The 15,862-nt window shown below is 41.5% G+C and overlaps 1 protein-coding gene and 1 long non-coding RNA gene across 2 annotated transcripts in view; both read right to left on the bottom strand.

Annotated features, from left to right (window-relative positions):
* LOC119525087 overlaps positions 1–15,862 on the bottom strand; it is a 184,678-nt gene that overhangs the window by 142,073 nt on the left and 26,743 nt on the right. The gene's annotated exons all lie outside the window — the stretch shown is intronic.
* Positions 2,857–4,296, bottom strand: LOC119525095. Its single transcript, XR_005214919.1, has 3 exons — positions 4,261–4,296; positions 3,813–3,946; positions 2,857–2,994 (listed from the first exon to the last, which is right to left on the bottom strand). It is a non-coding gene; the product is annotated as an uncharacterized LOC119525095 (long non-coding RNA).

Genomic DNA, 15,862 nt, shown 5'->3' with positions numbered 1-15,862 from the left:
TCAACCTGACCTCTATTTCTACAAAGAAAACCAGTGTTGTGAGCTTTGTTTTCCACCATGGATAAAGTTTCCCACTCTAGGAGTTTATATTCATGAAAACATACTGTTTGAACTGTGTTGTGTAAGGCTTCTTTCACACAGTATAAGAATGTTGTATATATCAGTAGTTAGTTCTATTTAATACTTAATAATTTTCCATTGTATGAATTATCAAAGATTGCTTATATTTTCTCCTATTGATGGAAACCAGGAAGAATTTCCAGTTTGGGGTTCTTATGAATAAATATGCTATGAACATATTTGTAGATAACATTTTATAAGGATTCTTACAGCATTTGGAGATAAATACCATGATTTATTGGGAGTCTAAGGACCAGAGGAGGAACCTTGCCCATGGTCACATAACAAGTCCCAGCAGACTCAGGATGTATCTGACATCAGGGATTTGTGCTCTGCTGTGGTCTACTCCTGGCCAGGGCCTCAAGAGAGACAGGATTTTTAGACTTTATTACCCTTTATACATTGGTTACCCATATTCCTTATATAATGTAAAGATTAGAGCTCTAACTGCTGTGGGATGGAGAAGGTGGACTAGATTTCATATTTCAATTTTAGCCTGAGCTAATATCTCAACAGGCTTGAGAAAAGAACCATGTACAATTCGACTCACTTTGTGAACATTGATACATCCCTTCTCTGAGCCTCAGTTTCCCCGTGTGCAAATAAAGGGATTAACTCCATTGTCTGGGGCTCATATGGGCCTGATATTCTGGGCAGGAACTGCATGAGAGAACCAGGGTTGGATGTTAAGTGATGCAGAATGTCCTCTCTTCCCTCTGCTCCCTCCAGTTGCCAGTGTAGACTGCTGAAGCCCCAGGGTTACCCCTCCTTGCAAACTCAGACTAGATCCTTCACACTCCTTCTCAGCAGTGCCAGCTCCAAAGATCCCTTGATGGCCAGGGAGGAGCCAGGTGCCTGGGCAGGGAGCTCACACACACTTTGACTCCTGGAGATTCTTCCCTGAAGTCCTGCCCCAGCTCACCAGGTTTTATGACAGAAATGGCTCCTGGAATACATACAGGGCTGGGTTCCTACCCCAGGGCTCTTGGGATTCAGGGAGATTAAGCAGGTGTGTGCATGTGTGTGTGTGTGTGTGTGTGTGTGTGTGTGTGGCAGGAGGTGAGTCACTGCAGCCTGGGGCAGAGGATGCCTTCCACACCTGTGAGAGGGGAGGTTGAAGAGAAGTGTTTTCAGTTCTGGGATGGGCTCACCTTACCCCTGCCTTGTGAAAAGCTTTGCCTACCTCTTTCCCTAACATCAAGAATCAGTGGCAAAGTCTAGATCTTTAATGTGGTAAAGTCAGAGCTGCAGAAAATCCCAGCTGGGTGAGGACCTGGGACAACAGTTGGGGAGTTTGATACATCACATCCACCCTCCCTTCTCCAAGCCCACAGGATGAATGGATTCCACTCTAGTTCCAATGCTAAATTTAAAGTAGATTTGGAAATCAGGGCAATTCTAGAAAAGTAGCTGAGGAGGGTGGAGAAAGTTTTATAAACACTGTCATTTCCATGAACTCAACTTCCTTGATGAGAACATGACCTTTAAGGTGACCATCAAATGAAGATGGAAAGATGGAGTAGGGAAGAGGCACAAAGAGAAGCTTACAGATAAGAAACAGAGACAGAAAAGAGACAGAAAAAGGAAATAAATTACATGGAAATTGTTGTCCTCTCTGTCAGAATCCTCTGAATCAGCCTCTGAATGGATGAGGGCAGTGACCCTGATGGGGTGGATGTGCAAAAGAAAAGAGTTGAGTTAGCATTGAGGTGAGAACTTGAGGGCCTTTTTGTTGGTGTCAGGGTGTGATCTGATCTCAGGACTCAATTCTGTCTTCATCACCATGTTCCTCTCCCTGGGCTTCTAATAGCTTCACCTGTTCCATGAGGGAGTGGGTGGGTCTATAATCTCCAAGGTACTTTTCTGGCCCTCAAGTACCATAACTATAGCCAGTGAGAAATTCCCATGTCCTCCCTTTACTCTAAGGTGGAAACACTGTCTCCATATCTTCCTGAGCATGACAGAGCCTCTCTTCCTTCTTTCCCTCCATCAATACCACCTTCCTTCTTCTTTCCCTCTTAAGTACTTCCCATTTCCTTTCTCATTTTCCTCTTCCACTTATCACATTGTTCTCCAACATGAGATCATTAGAAGAACAATCAAGAGTGTACTGGCACCCTCTCCAATTAATCAATGATCAATTATCAAATCCATCCTTACAGAGGCCTGGGGTTGAATCAGTTCCTGTGGAAGGGAGTGACCTCCAACCCCACAAATAAATGATAGTCTTGCGCCTGGTATGACCTTAGGTTTGTGGGAGACAATTCATCCTCACAACATTCCTGTAAGTTTCCTACCCATTAGAAAGGATGAACAAGAGATTACAGATAAGTAACTTGCCCAGATTCCCTTTGTCTGCAAGTCAGACAAGAATTGTACAGGAGGTGTGACCAAAATTCTGGTTTTATTCCTGATAACAGGATTTATATTTTGGTGGAAAGTGGAGAATAGAAGTTTGTTCAAGTATGTGCTTCCCAGCACACCTCTTGAGGATATGGAACACATGCAGTCAGCCTAGAAAACCAAAGGCTTTGATCTTTGGTGGTGGTCAAGGCATGAAAAGAACAGAGCTTGTGGAAAAGAGTATCTTAAATAGCAAAGCAAGAAAAAATGATGGCAAACACAAAACACTTAAAGCCTATTGTTCTAATACCTCAATTATGTACTAAAAATATGAAAAGAACAGAGCAGACCTCCATATGCATTTCCTTTACTTTCAAGTTTCTCACCCCTTTGCTCAGTCTACAAAGTAGCAGGTGCAATACAACCATTCCTGGCAACCCTTTCTCATTGGATTCTTCCTTGAGTATTGTTACCTATGTGGATTGTTGTCTTCCTCACTGCTGCAGTCATGTTGCCAATCTGGAAGCCAATCTATAGGAATGCAAAGATCCACAGCAAAATTATTAGACAGAGTGGCACACACATCCCTCCCTTCACTGGTTGAGGCCTTGCTGGGCAGCCAAGACAACCATGCTTTCCCCCTTTGATCTCAGACCTTCCCAGGGCTCTGTGGAGTCAGATGCCTTCAATAAGACATTGCAAGCAGTTTGCAAATGAGAGGAGGTGGAGGAATCCCCTCTCAGCTTCTCACTTCCCCATTTACTGGACCATCACAAAACTTGCCTCAATTCTTAGTTTGAAATTCTGACTGTTGTAGACATGCTTTCTGTTAGGTGAGGTCATTGAACAGAACCAGAGCCAGACTCTAGGAAACTGCTCATGAGAGCATTTTATGAGGATGAAAATGTTCTCTATACATTGTCCATACCACAGCTAACCAGTAGAAAAGCCTACTGTGCTTTTGAAAGGTTGCTACAGTTAAAATGTGCTTCAGATTCCCTTGCTGTGTGGTGCTCAGCAAAAAAGAATGTAAATCACAATTTTTCCAAACATTTAAACACATGCACATTGAGACTCTCATCATGTACAATCACATATGGATACATATCTCTCACATGTACACAAACCCATGCAACCTAAACAGAACACAAATACTCAAGAAATAAGACCCTAGTGCTTCCGTGGCATATTGATTTCCTTCACCACATCCCAATTCTTACCTCAACCTGAGAGGTGATTTTGGTTGGGGGTTGGAAAGAGCCTCTCTAGACTAAAGCCAGCAAGGGAGACCAACCTTTTTTATAATTTAGATTTTTTTTTCTCAGCAAGTTGTGACCTTGAATACCTACCATTGTTCTTTATTCTTGGGGCCACCAGTAGTTACAGAAAACACTCTGAGGACCAGAACTTGATGTGTGGCACTTGCAAAGGCTTTTGTCCTCTCATTGATTTTTGGAAACCATTTGAGAATGAGTGGTCAAGTCTAGAAAACCCAAAAGTAAGTGAGGCGACATCTGTGGAAAAGACATGAGCTTTTCATGGATGATGTATCTCTCAAGTCAAGGAGAAAAGATTGATGCTAAGCAAAATAACCCCTACCATAAAATATGTGATGCTGCCATTTTAAATGTCCCTCTTGAATCACAGATCAGTTAGTAATACACTCCCATTGAACATGGTAACTTCCAAGGAAATTATATATATCAGTTATAATGACATAGTCAGATTTCTATAAACTGGATTAAAAAAAGGAAATCAAGAAAGCAACAGGTCTATCTCAAAGAAAGACAACATTACCTTAGAATTATATGGAGCCTTCTCTGCCATGTCCTGCAGAAGTCCTTGAGCAGGTCCTTGGGGGGAGCTAGGAGGACCCAGATTCACAGTACTTTGGGGGTGTTGCTCCTGGATAACTCAGGGTGATTTGCTTGATTTGGACAAGGTCAGAGCAATATGGAGGTGGGTAGTAAAGAAGCATAGAATGATCTTCTGTGAGATGGAAGGAGGATGGCAAAGTGGAAGAGCAGGAGAAAATGGAGGTACTCCTTGGCCTTTGTACCTGAAGACATTTCAAAGCAATGGGAAATAGTCAATGTACAAATGCTATGAAAATACGTGCCATTTTTCAATGTTGGATACTCATCACTCCTCCTGCCTATTTTTAAGCCCAACTAAAATGCCATTATCTCCTTGACATGTTCTAAGCCCACCTCAGCCTCCACATCCCCACATAGGCTGACACTGCATTTATGATGTTGTTTAGGATTTTGCATTTGCTTTTACCTAGCATTTTATTTTCTTTCCAAAGTTTAATAATAGAGTAATTGTTTAAAAGATATTTTTATGTATAATCTTTTATTGTGGAACTGGATAAAATTGCAGGGCAAACATTCTAGTGTATTAATTCACTACTGCTTTTTCATGAATTAATCAATTACACAATATTTGAAGTTACTGAAATTCTAGCTTTTAAATATAAACCATTATAAATCATGTAATATTTTCCCTTCCAATCTTCCTTTCCTATACCTTGTGTGTGCATTCATTGATTGGGTTGGCTGCCCATGTTTGTACTCTCCAGTCACCAAGGGGGAGCTCATTACTGAGGGGAGGCATGAGAAAAACTTGAACCAGGGGTGAGGTGCACCAGGCCAATAACCATCTGGTAACTTGAGTTCTTATGGTCCCTGTGCCCTGGCTGTGGTGCTAATAGAATTTGAATTCTTCTAGGGCTCATGGAGATGTTATCAAATACACTAAACTCCTGGATGCTTATCTACCTGGAGTCAGGTGTGGAGGACTTACATAAGTTAACCTGCTAGGTGGTAGCAAACATATCTCAGAATCTGTGAGTTGATCACAAGAATGTGAGTTTCTCTGTGCATTTCATACTATGGCAAGGCCACTGTCTGTGGTAAAAGAAACCTGTAATGTCCTTGCATCATCAGACCACTGAGGTCACTTATAATGAAGAGCAGAGGTTGGAGTCCATGTAGTCTGGATACTGGAATACAAATGGATGGTCAGTCTCCCTTGTACAGTGTACAATGATCCCATGGCTGAGTGATGGGTGTAGATAGTGGCTCTGGGCATCAGCCATGGTCACATGCCTGGTTTCTCATATAGGCTCCTACACTTAGTAATTTGAGATGTTAGGCTAACCATCTCTGCACCTCAGTTTGTCCATTGGAGGTGTGGAAATCACAAATACAGCTGTAGGTATGGTAGTATTATGAGGTGAATGAGGAAATATATGTAAAGTATGCAATGGTGATAGAATACATTTTGCAAATTTGACACTGGCTATTGTGTTATGAAGGTGGGAAATAACTCCTGGGGAAACACACACACTCACCCCCATCTCCAACTTCACAATCATACAACATAGACTCACATACAGACACTTCCCAACTCCTGTACACACCAACACTCACCACCTAAAGAAAAACAGCTGCTAACATGGTCTGTAGAACATGACAATTTTTCTTTATCTATACCATAATCACATCCCCATCCTCATTTCCACTTGGAAGCCAGAATCTGGGTGCCTCTCCAGCTGAAGACAAGCACAAAAGCCCTGGATCTTTGATCATCTAGTTTTTTTCTCAACAAGTGATTCCAAAATACATATCACTTTTGCTCATCTGTGAGTCCATATGCAATTAGAGAAAAGAAAACACTGAGGATCAGATCATACTGTGTCATGTTTCCACAAGTCTTTTGCTCTCTTTGTGCCTTTAGAAAAGCAGATGGGAAATAAAGGTTGAGTCAAACACCCCATAAGCAATTTTAGCAGACACATGTGGAAAGGCACAAGCTTTGCCTGAATGATGTTTAATTTGGTAATTAAAAAGTTCTTAACCCTAGGAGAAAAACCTGCTGCTGAGGAAAAGGCCCCATGTCATACAGTTGACTCCCTGCTGCTGCCTTCTTGAATCAGGGAACTGTGATTAATAGGCTCCCAATAAACATATCTCTGTCCCTGGGAATCATATATATTTCTGTAATTACATAGTCAGACTTTTGTATCTAAACCCATTTGGAAAAAAATAAAAACAGATGTTATCTCATAGAAAGGCAAACTTACCTTGGAATTAGATGGAACCTCCTCATCTGCCCTATCACTAGTAGTCTCATCTAACAGGCCCTCAGGGGTTTCTAGAAGGACACAGATTAAGATTCAGTACATCAAGGTGTAGCGCATGGGATATTTGGGGAGCTGCACATACCTTAGGAAGGGACAAGAGAGTAATGAGGTAGGTAGATAATAACCCTACTTTTAACAGGGTGGGTTTTATGGTATGCATATTATATATCAATAATAAAAGATGAACATTTTTATAGTTATTCCCTAAATCATTACTCTTGAATCAACTGCATGATTAAATTTCCACAGTGCCTTGCATGTGGCAGGTTGTAGGTTGTGACATTTGATGGTCTATCCTTGGATTTGGGCAGATTCCCATTTTGATGCTGTTGAACCACCACTGGTGATGAGCCATCCATTTTCCAGATGGTCAGTCAATCCTTATGTGTGTCCTATGTTTGAATACATTAATGTCTGTTTCTTTTTTTCTTGTATCCTTGAGGCAAGGTCCTGGAAACTGCATTCACAATATGGAGAACTATTGACATCTTGCTAGGAGAAGACCATAGGGAAAATATTAATAATATATGTGAATGTCAAAATCTTGAACTCAGAAACTTCCAGAATCAAAATTTGGATTAAGAAGGTGGATCTTGTACTTTAGTTTACATTTAAAATACTGAACAGTCTAATTGCATGGGCAACAGATGAAATAGATGAGATAATACAGGAAGGCTGCACACCGCAGTGACTGAGAGCATCCCACTTAGAAACCACATGTACCTGGGAAGGTAGCTTAGCCCCTCTGGGCCTCAGTTTCCTGTTCTGTGGTGTGGAAATGTTAACAGAGCCTACTTACTAGTATTATGTCAAGGCTAAAATGAGTAAATACAGGTAAACCTTTAAGAAAACTGGCACTTCATAAAGCTCTGCAAGTTCAATTATTAAATGCCTGGAAGAAAAAGCAGAAAACATGGCAATGGTTGCCGGCAGAGAGGGTACTTGGGTGGCTTCAGGAGAGGAGAGCATGGAAACTGACTTTCAGCTTTTCCATGGGAGTTATGCTTTACAGCTCATTGAGAGTAAGTGCTATCAAAATAGTTAAGGACACTCACGTTTTGAGAAGTTAGGTGACTTCCCAAAATCAGAATGTTGATGTGTTGGATCTGGGGCAGAAATGTGGCTGGTTCCCTGGGAACAGAGGTCCTCAAAAACAACAACTATGGCCCTGGACCCCTGGAGCAAGACCTCCCCTCAATCCTACTGAGGATTGAATCTCATCCTCCCACACAAGTTATTTCCATATCATAATTTCCTGTTCCCTGGGTGTAAATCCACTTGGAAATAGGACCTTTGCAGATGCTATTATTAGTAAAAGTGTGGCCCAACTGAATGAGGTGGGCCTTAATCCAATGTCTGAAGTCCCTATAAGCAAAGGACGTTGGATGTGGAAGTAGAAGAGAGAAGTTAAAGACACACAGAGAGAGAGCGAGTGAGATTGTCACATTATGGAGGATTTCTAAAGTCTTTGGAGAAAGCATGGCTCTGCTGACACCTTGATTTTGGACTACTAGTTACCAATTCATTAAAAAATAAATTACTATGGTTAAGTCAGCCAGTATGTGGGATTTATCAAAGCAGCCCTGGCAAAATCCCTTTCCTGGCCTGAACCAAGTGAAGGACTCCAATCCTGACCCAACCTCATGCCTCTACATTTCAATCCCTGACCTGAAATACAAAGCAATTTCCCCCAATCAAAGCACCTGTAAAGGATGAGGGGACATCCCAAACTTGTGGCCATCCTTCTCAAGCATCTTCACACTTTCAATTGCCTCATGTGAGCCTTCCTGGGAGATCAGGAGACACACAAAGTGACCAGGGGTCTGCTTGGCTCCCATGCTGGCTCAGAACCCAGAACATTCCAGACCAACTGCCATGTAACAGCTCCACAAAGAATTAGCTTCACCTTCAACTGACAAACCCTGGATGAGCAGTTGATGCTCATTATGTGGCAAAGTCACCTGCTGGGCTGGGGCTTGCTAGTTTAATCACTGAGGCCCATAGCCCCCAGTTGTCTCCCTAAGGTCTGCACACCTGTCTGAGCAGCCTGGACTGAGAGAGAGAAATGGCTGAAGGAGTACTGGATGTGTGCCTTCCCTCCTGAAGGTCTTCCTTAACCAAACTGTGTCCATTCTGTTAGATATGGGAATGAGAACTTCCAGTTTAAACATGCATTTCTCTGATTACTGATGACATTGAGCAATTTTCATACCCTTGCTCCTGCTGAACTCACTGTAGATCTCTGATGTGTGGCTTTCACAAGAGTGGACACAGTAGATTATTTTTCTCTTTCAGAGAGCTCCACATCCTATGAGAACCCCAGCCTGCTCTCAGAGTGATCCCAAATCCCCCAAGGAAGACATCCAGTCCTGTTCTCAGAGATATTCCACAGCCCTGCTTCCCAGTCCCCATGTGACGTACCAGACTTGCAGCCCTCCATTAAGAATTATATCCCTATGGTAAAAAAAATATCCCTTAGATAAGCCCACAAATTCTTACATAACTAGGTCAGCCAGAACTCAACCAAAATGCTGTTATATAAATTAATCATTCACAACATCACAAGAGTGAAAAGTTTCACTATCATGAGTTTTCACAAGGTGTTCTAACTTTTAGCAGAGATGGTAGCAGTAGGGACAACATAGTCAAGGAGTGCAATGTTAAATAGAAGGGAACACAAAAAGACACTATGTGAAATGTGACAAAAAGACTAATTCCATCCACTAATACCACAGCATTTGTGATGCAATTTTCCCATCCACTTCCTGTGTATTCAGAAAATAAAGTTAAAAGTATGTGCAGGCAGGAATTACAATGAACTCTGTTGAAATGGGCTGGATTTTTTTGAATTGGTATGAAGTCAGGTGTTTAATGAATCGATAGATATAGGACTAAATGTAAGGAGGGTGAAAGAGTGGAAGACTGTCTGACACTGGAGTGAGATGGTCTCGATCTTCTTCACTCCCCAGTGCATTGTTGATGCTCAAAAGCACTGCTTCATTTTCTAGTCTATATCCTGAGCAGGGATCCCCCCCCTCTGTGTATATGCCTGATAACAGGAAGTCTCCGGTGGAGGTACATTAGCTCCTGATAGCATTTTTTGCTGCATGGGCTCATGGGAGAGGACTACGGGTTCTGGATGGATCTGCTTTCTGGGCTCTGGGAATGGAGGTTTCTCTGGAGAGGCGCAGACCTGGGAAGGAAGGAAGGAGAGGCCTCCAGTGATCTCAGGGGCCTAAATGCAGAGTGAACACTACCAGGTCTGGGTGCATTCTGTGATCATCCGGACAGGTCCTGGGGAGCTGGGCATGTCAAAGGCATGAAGGGGTCTTGTATGATGTAACTCTTGTATTTTGTAAAGAGAGATGCCAAAGGAAGTTGCTATCCATGCAATTGTGAACAGGCTACACTGACTTCCATAAAGGACCATCCACTCAGTGAGCAGAAGGTCCCCAGGGTAGAGGAAGCCTGCAGCGCATTTCTGAATCCCAGAATTTAGCCCAATGTAGGAGTCCAACTTTTTAATGGTTTCAATCCACAGAATTCTTACTAATATACTTGTTTTCAAGATGCTTAGTACTAGAATCATGGTATAATAAAGCTGGGAGGATTTTATGTGTACATAAATATTTTAAAATCAGTAAACAGAATTCAATCTGTTCATTCTTTCTAGACGTTATTTCTAAAATCATTTTTTGAAATGCAGTATGGACAAAAGTTAATTATGATCTTTTGGACCATGTGATATACACAAGTTACTTTGGGGGATCCTGGTGTATATGCCCAATAACAGGAAAACCATTTGATGGTAAAATTGTAGGTCCAGTTCTAATTATTCTGAACCTATGTGATTAGCAATAGAAATAAATTTTAGAAAACAATTAAAAATAAATTGGCATCACTAAAACCAAATCCCTAAAACCTAAATAAACAGAAAATTAATAAATCTGAAATCAAACTCCTCAAATATAAATGATGAAAATCAATGAAAATGCTTCACAAAAATATAATTAGGAACAAAATTTAATAATTTAAAAATAAAACAATCATAATTCAGAAACCATATGCATTTTAGGACATATAATTGAAAATATACTTAATGGCAAACTGATTCTGAATATACATGTACATTTAAAGGTAATGACCAGATTTCAACAAGATGGTGTTAGTTGTTTCCTTCCAAGATAAGATTCTAAATAAGGGACAGTAATCAGTGATCAGATGGAGAAACAAAATAGAGGACAGGTGCAGCAGAGATAGTGAGAGTGCAGACCCAAATATAAGAGAGGATGAAATACAGAAGCAAGAAATACCAAGAAGCAAGCTGCCAAAAAGTTTAGAATTGCCCAGAAATAACAGGAGAGACAGACAGCTTGGGAGGTTGGGAAAGCTACCCTAAATCATACTAATGTGTATGATATTGAGAGAAAAATCAATATAAAATGATCAAAAAGAAGAATATTCATGCCAACTCCAATGCAAAATATTGAGGAAAAAGGATTAAGTGCAGTGTAACACCAGTATAAATAAATGAAACGCCTTTATCTTGCTATATTTTATATACTGTAATGAAACCAGATATGAAAGTCTTTCATAAACCCAATAGGAAAACCTTCAAAAATGAGGGTCTTATCTCAGGATATGAGAGAGAAACAAAAGAAAAATCCTTGATAAATGAAATGTAAACAAGAAGAAACACAATGACAAGATAATGCCTTTATGAAACATAAGGTGAACCAGGGGACAATATGAAAATATCAAACAGATTGTAAAAGATTGAGGAGAAATGGCAACAGTTGAAGATAGGACTAAAACATCCAATATATGAATCACTGAGTGCCTAAAAGAGAAACCCAAAACAGAGATAAGAGAAAAACATTAAAAATTAGTTTTTTTATCTAGAAATGAAAATGCTTTCAGCTGCAAATATGAAATAGACATTGAGCAGTGACTAAGAATGAATAATGGCAAGAGATATTATAATAAAATTACTGGGTTTTAAAGAATGAGAAAAATCCTTTGTGCATCTAGAGAAGTTCAAATGGTATAATGGAAATAATACAAGAATCTCATCAATGTTTTTGAGAAGACTTTGTGCCAGAAGAAAATGGGTAAATAAATTTGTGTAAAGAAATGATGATCAATGACTTTATACCCAACAAAACTGACTTTTACTGTAAATAGAACAGGCATTGACATCCAAGTTATCCTGTTAGACCAATATCCCTTCCAAATGAGTGAAGAGATGCCAGTAAACAAAATGTCTACAAAGACATTGGCTTAAGGAAAGATTCTAAGTACTAAATTGCAGTCATTTGTTGAACAAAGAGGAAATGAGGGTTCTTATGAGAGAGGCAGTGAGCTTGGTTGTAGCCACAAGGGGACAGCCTTACAATCATTCATTAAGATCTAGCTTTGCTCATGGTGCTTTTTCATTTATGTGTTTATATCATGGGAAGATATTAAGAAAAACAACTACTAGTACCAAAAATATCATTTATTATAATAAAATCAAACACTAAATAGAAAACATATTTCTAAAATTAATGCTAAATTTGTACAATTAAAAAACTAAACTCTTATTTAATTGTTTGACTAGCAAAAGAGATTGTAAGGGGATAAGCATGAGGTGGCTGTTTCCTTTGGATCTTCTCTGATGTCAACTGCAAACCACCATATTATGTCCAGAGGCTTTAAGGCTCAGACTGAGGTCTCCATCTCGCCATTGTTGTCATTTTCTGAGGTAGTATCTACAACACACACGCAGGTTCTGGGATCACTGGGGTGGCACAGATGTCGATGGAGGGGGAAGCTCACTAGGGTGGGTTGCAGGACCCAGTAAGCACCTTGGAATCTGGAAAGGCAACCTTCGGCTGCTGACATCCCCAGGAGTCAGACAGTAAGATCCACAAGGGCATGGAGGCCCCTTTGCTCCTCTGTGCTGAGAGAGTTGTCTTTCTGCATAGACTGGTTATAAATGTCGCTTGGCTGGGCTGCCTTAAGGTAACTTTCCCCTGAAGAGTGAAACTGATGCAGAGGAAAGGGGAGGGCTGTAGAGTCTGGGATGAAAGTCAGATGCCACATACTTGGGCTGTGTGATGAGCAGGAGCTGTGAAGGAACAGGGGTGGAAGTAGTGACACTGCCTTTTCCACCCCTCCCTTCAACACAGTCCACTCATGACATCTCCACATTAAAAATGCACAGATTCCTGGAGCTCTTCTCTTTTCCTCTCTAATAATCATTTTTCTTGCTAAAGCCAGTACCAAACTTTGCCTGTGCCTTTAAATTAAAAAAATCATTAAGCTTGATAACAAAAATGAAAATAATCTTATGTTACTAAATGCTGAATTATAAAGGTTACAAAAGACACCCTTTCTAAAAGTATAATAAAAGCCTTACAAGCACTAGAATCCTCTCCTCCAAATTAAGGAGGCAGTGGAAGGCATGGCTGAGCAAGCTTAGGGGCTTACATGGAATGGTTTGCTAGTCCCAGTAGAGGGGTTCTCAGAACATCATTCACTTGCCTGCACTTATTTTGACCATCCAGGGCTTGTCCCCAGTTCCACGTTCCTGCTCAATGGCAGCCACCCCAGTAGGCTCAGTAATGCTTATGTTCCTGAAATGCCAAAAAGAAAGGTGGGAAGCAATGGAGTGCATGTGGGCTTCTGTCCCTTCCTCTCTTCATCCTACCCACTCCACACTCACTTCTCCTCTTCATTTTCCTCTTGTTTCTCATTTATGTTCTCCTCCTCCTGACAGACAGTAGAGAGCTGCAGGGAAAAGAACAAACTTGCATGTCTGGAGACACCATGTGTAGGAACAATCTTCTGTGGGGGGTGCCCAGCCCAGAATGAACTACACAAGTGTCCCCTCTTCAGGGTGTGGCCCAAGCTATCAGACTTGCAGCATGGCCTCCTGCCTGATCCATTCAGAGTTACATGAGAATATTCAAGGTGTAAAGTAGACTTGGAAATCAGGGCAATGCCAGAAAAGTAGGGGAGGAGGGTGGAGAAAGTTTTTAGAAAAACCTACTCCAGGACCTAAATTTCCTTAGTGAGACCATGAACTTCAAGATCACCATCAAATAAAGATAGGAAGACAGAATAGGGAAGAGGTACAAAGAAGCTGAGAGATAAGAAACAGTGATTTAAAAAGAGACCAAAAAAGGAAATAAATTACATGGAAATTGTCTTCTCCATCAGAATCTTCTGAATCCGTAAAGAATGCCTCTGAATGGATGAGGGCAGTAACTGTGATGCGTTCCCCTTGGAAAATGAAAGAGTTGAGTTAGAGTCGAGGGGAGAACTCGAGTCCTTTTGTTGGTGTCAGGGTGTGACCTGATCCCAGGACACAATTTTGTCCTCACCACTATACTCCTCTCCCAGGGCCTTGATCACTTCACCTCTGCCATGTGGGAGTGGGTCTAGGATCTCCAAGGTCTCTCTTCTGGCCTTCAAGTACCATAAATGTGGATAGTGAGAAATGCCCATGTTCTCCCTTTCCTCTAAGCTGGCAGACACTGTCTCCATAGTTTTCTGTGCATGATGGATCCTCTCTTCCTCTTTCTCTCCCTTGCTGCTTCTTTCCCCCCTAAGCACTGTCCACATCCTTTCTCTTTTCCCATTTCCACTAATCAAATTGTTCTCCAGCATGAGATTAGAGGAAAAATCAAGAGTGTACTGTGAACCTCTCCAATTAATCAAGGGATCAATTATCCAATCCACCCTTCCACATGGACCAACTGTCAGAGGCCTGGAGTTGAATCAGGTCCTGTGGAAGAGTGACCACCAACCCCACAAATCAAGTGATTGTCCTGTACCTGGTATACCCTTAGGTTCATGGGAGACACTTTGTCCTCACAACATCTCTACAGGTTTTCTAGCCTGTTAGAGAGGATGAACATGAAACTAGAGATAAAGTAACCTGCCCATATTCCCACAGACTTCAATTCAGACAATAAAAGTACAGGAGGTATGACCACTTAAGTCAGTGGAAACTTCCAGTGTTTTATCAAGCCTTGGAATGACTGGGAGGGAAGGGAACCTAGAGAAGACTGAGGAAGGAAAAGGAAGGAGAATGGCTGGTGTGTAAGGACAGGGCAGAGCTGTCTGGCTGGTGCTGTGGGTTCTGAGAGGAGAAGTGTCACCCTGGCCCAGCTACCCAGAGGCTCTGTCCTGGGCCTGGTCAGTTCCAGGAGGCCAGGACTGTGGGACTGTGGGAGCCAGTGAGTGAAACAAGCCAGCAGCCCCTTTACACTAGTCCTCCAGAAACCCTGCCAGGCCTTGGAAGGTATGGAGAAGCCAACTAGACACATACTTATGTCAAATGAAAGAAAATTCTGATTTTATTCCTAATCCCAGGATTTATATTTGGGTCATAAGTGGAGACTACAAGTTTGTTCAAGTATATGCTTCCCAGAACACCTCTTCAGGACATGGGAACATGGGGAGTCAGCCTAGAAAACCAAAGGCTTTGACCTTGGTAGTGGTCAAGGTATGAAAAGAACAGAGCTAGTGGGAAAGCAAAGCAAGAAAAGATGACAGCAGACACAAAACACTTAAAGCCCATGGTCCTAGTACCTCTATTATGTACTTAAAATATGAAAATAACAAAGCAGACCTCCAGATATATTTCAAATTTCTCATCTCTTTCATCAGTCTACAAAGTATCAGGTGTAACACCAACAGTAGGTGCTCCTGGCACCCCTTTCCCATGGGATCCTTCCTTCTGTATTGTTACCTACCTGGAGTGTCATCTTCGTCACTGCTGGAATATCGCCGATAAGCCAGCCAATCTTTAGGAATGCAAAGATCCACAAAAAATTATTAGAGTGGCACACCCATCCCTCCATTGTACACTTGAGACCTTACTGGCCAGCAAATATCACTGTGCCTTTCCCCTTTGATCCCAGACCTTCCCTGGGCTCCATGGAGTCAGAGGCCTTCAACAAGACACTGCAAGCAGTTTGAATTGACGGGAATTGAAGAAATCCCCTCTCAACTTCTCACTTCCCCATTTAGCTGGACCATAACCACTCACATCCTATTTTATTCTGAATTTCTGACTGTTGTGGACACACTGTGTTAGGTGAGTTCAATGAACACACCCAGTGCCAGACTCTAGGCAGCTGCCCAGGAGAGCATTTTATGAAAATGGAAATATTCTCTCTCTATTGTCAATACCACAGCTAACTAGTAGAAAAGCCTACTGGGCTTCTGAAAAATGCCTACAACTAAAATGTGCTGCAGATG

This window comes from Choloepus didactylus, assembly GCF_015220235.1.
Source record: "Choloepus didactylus isolate mChoDid1 chromosome 23 unlocalized genomic scaffold, mChoDid1.pri SUPER_23_unloc6, whole genome shotgun sequence".
In the NCBI taxonomy this organism is placed as follows: Eukaryota; Metazoa; Chordata; class Mammalia; order Pilosa; family Megalonychidae; genus Choloepus; species Choloepus didactylus.
The sequence above is the reverse complement of the archived record's forward strand: the minus strand, read 5'-3'. Positions and strand labels throughout refer to the sequence as shown.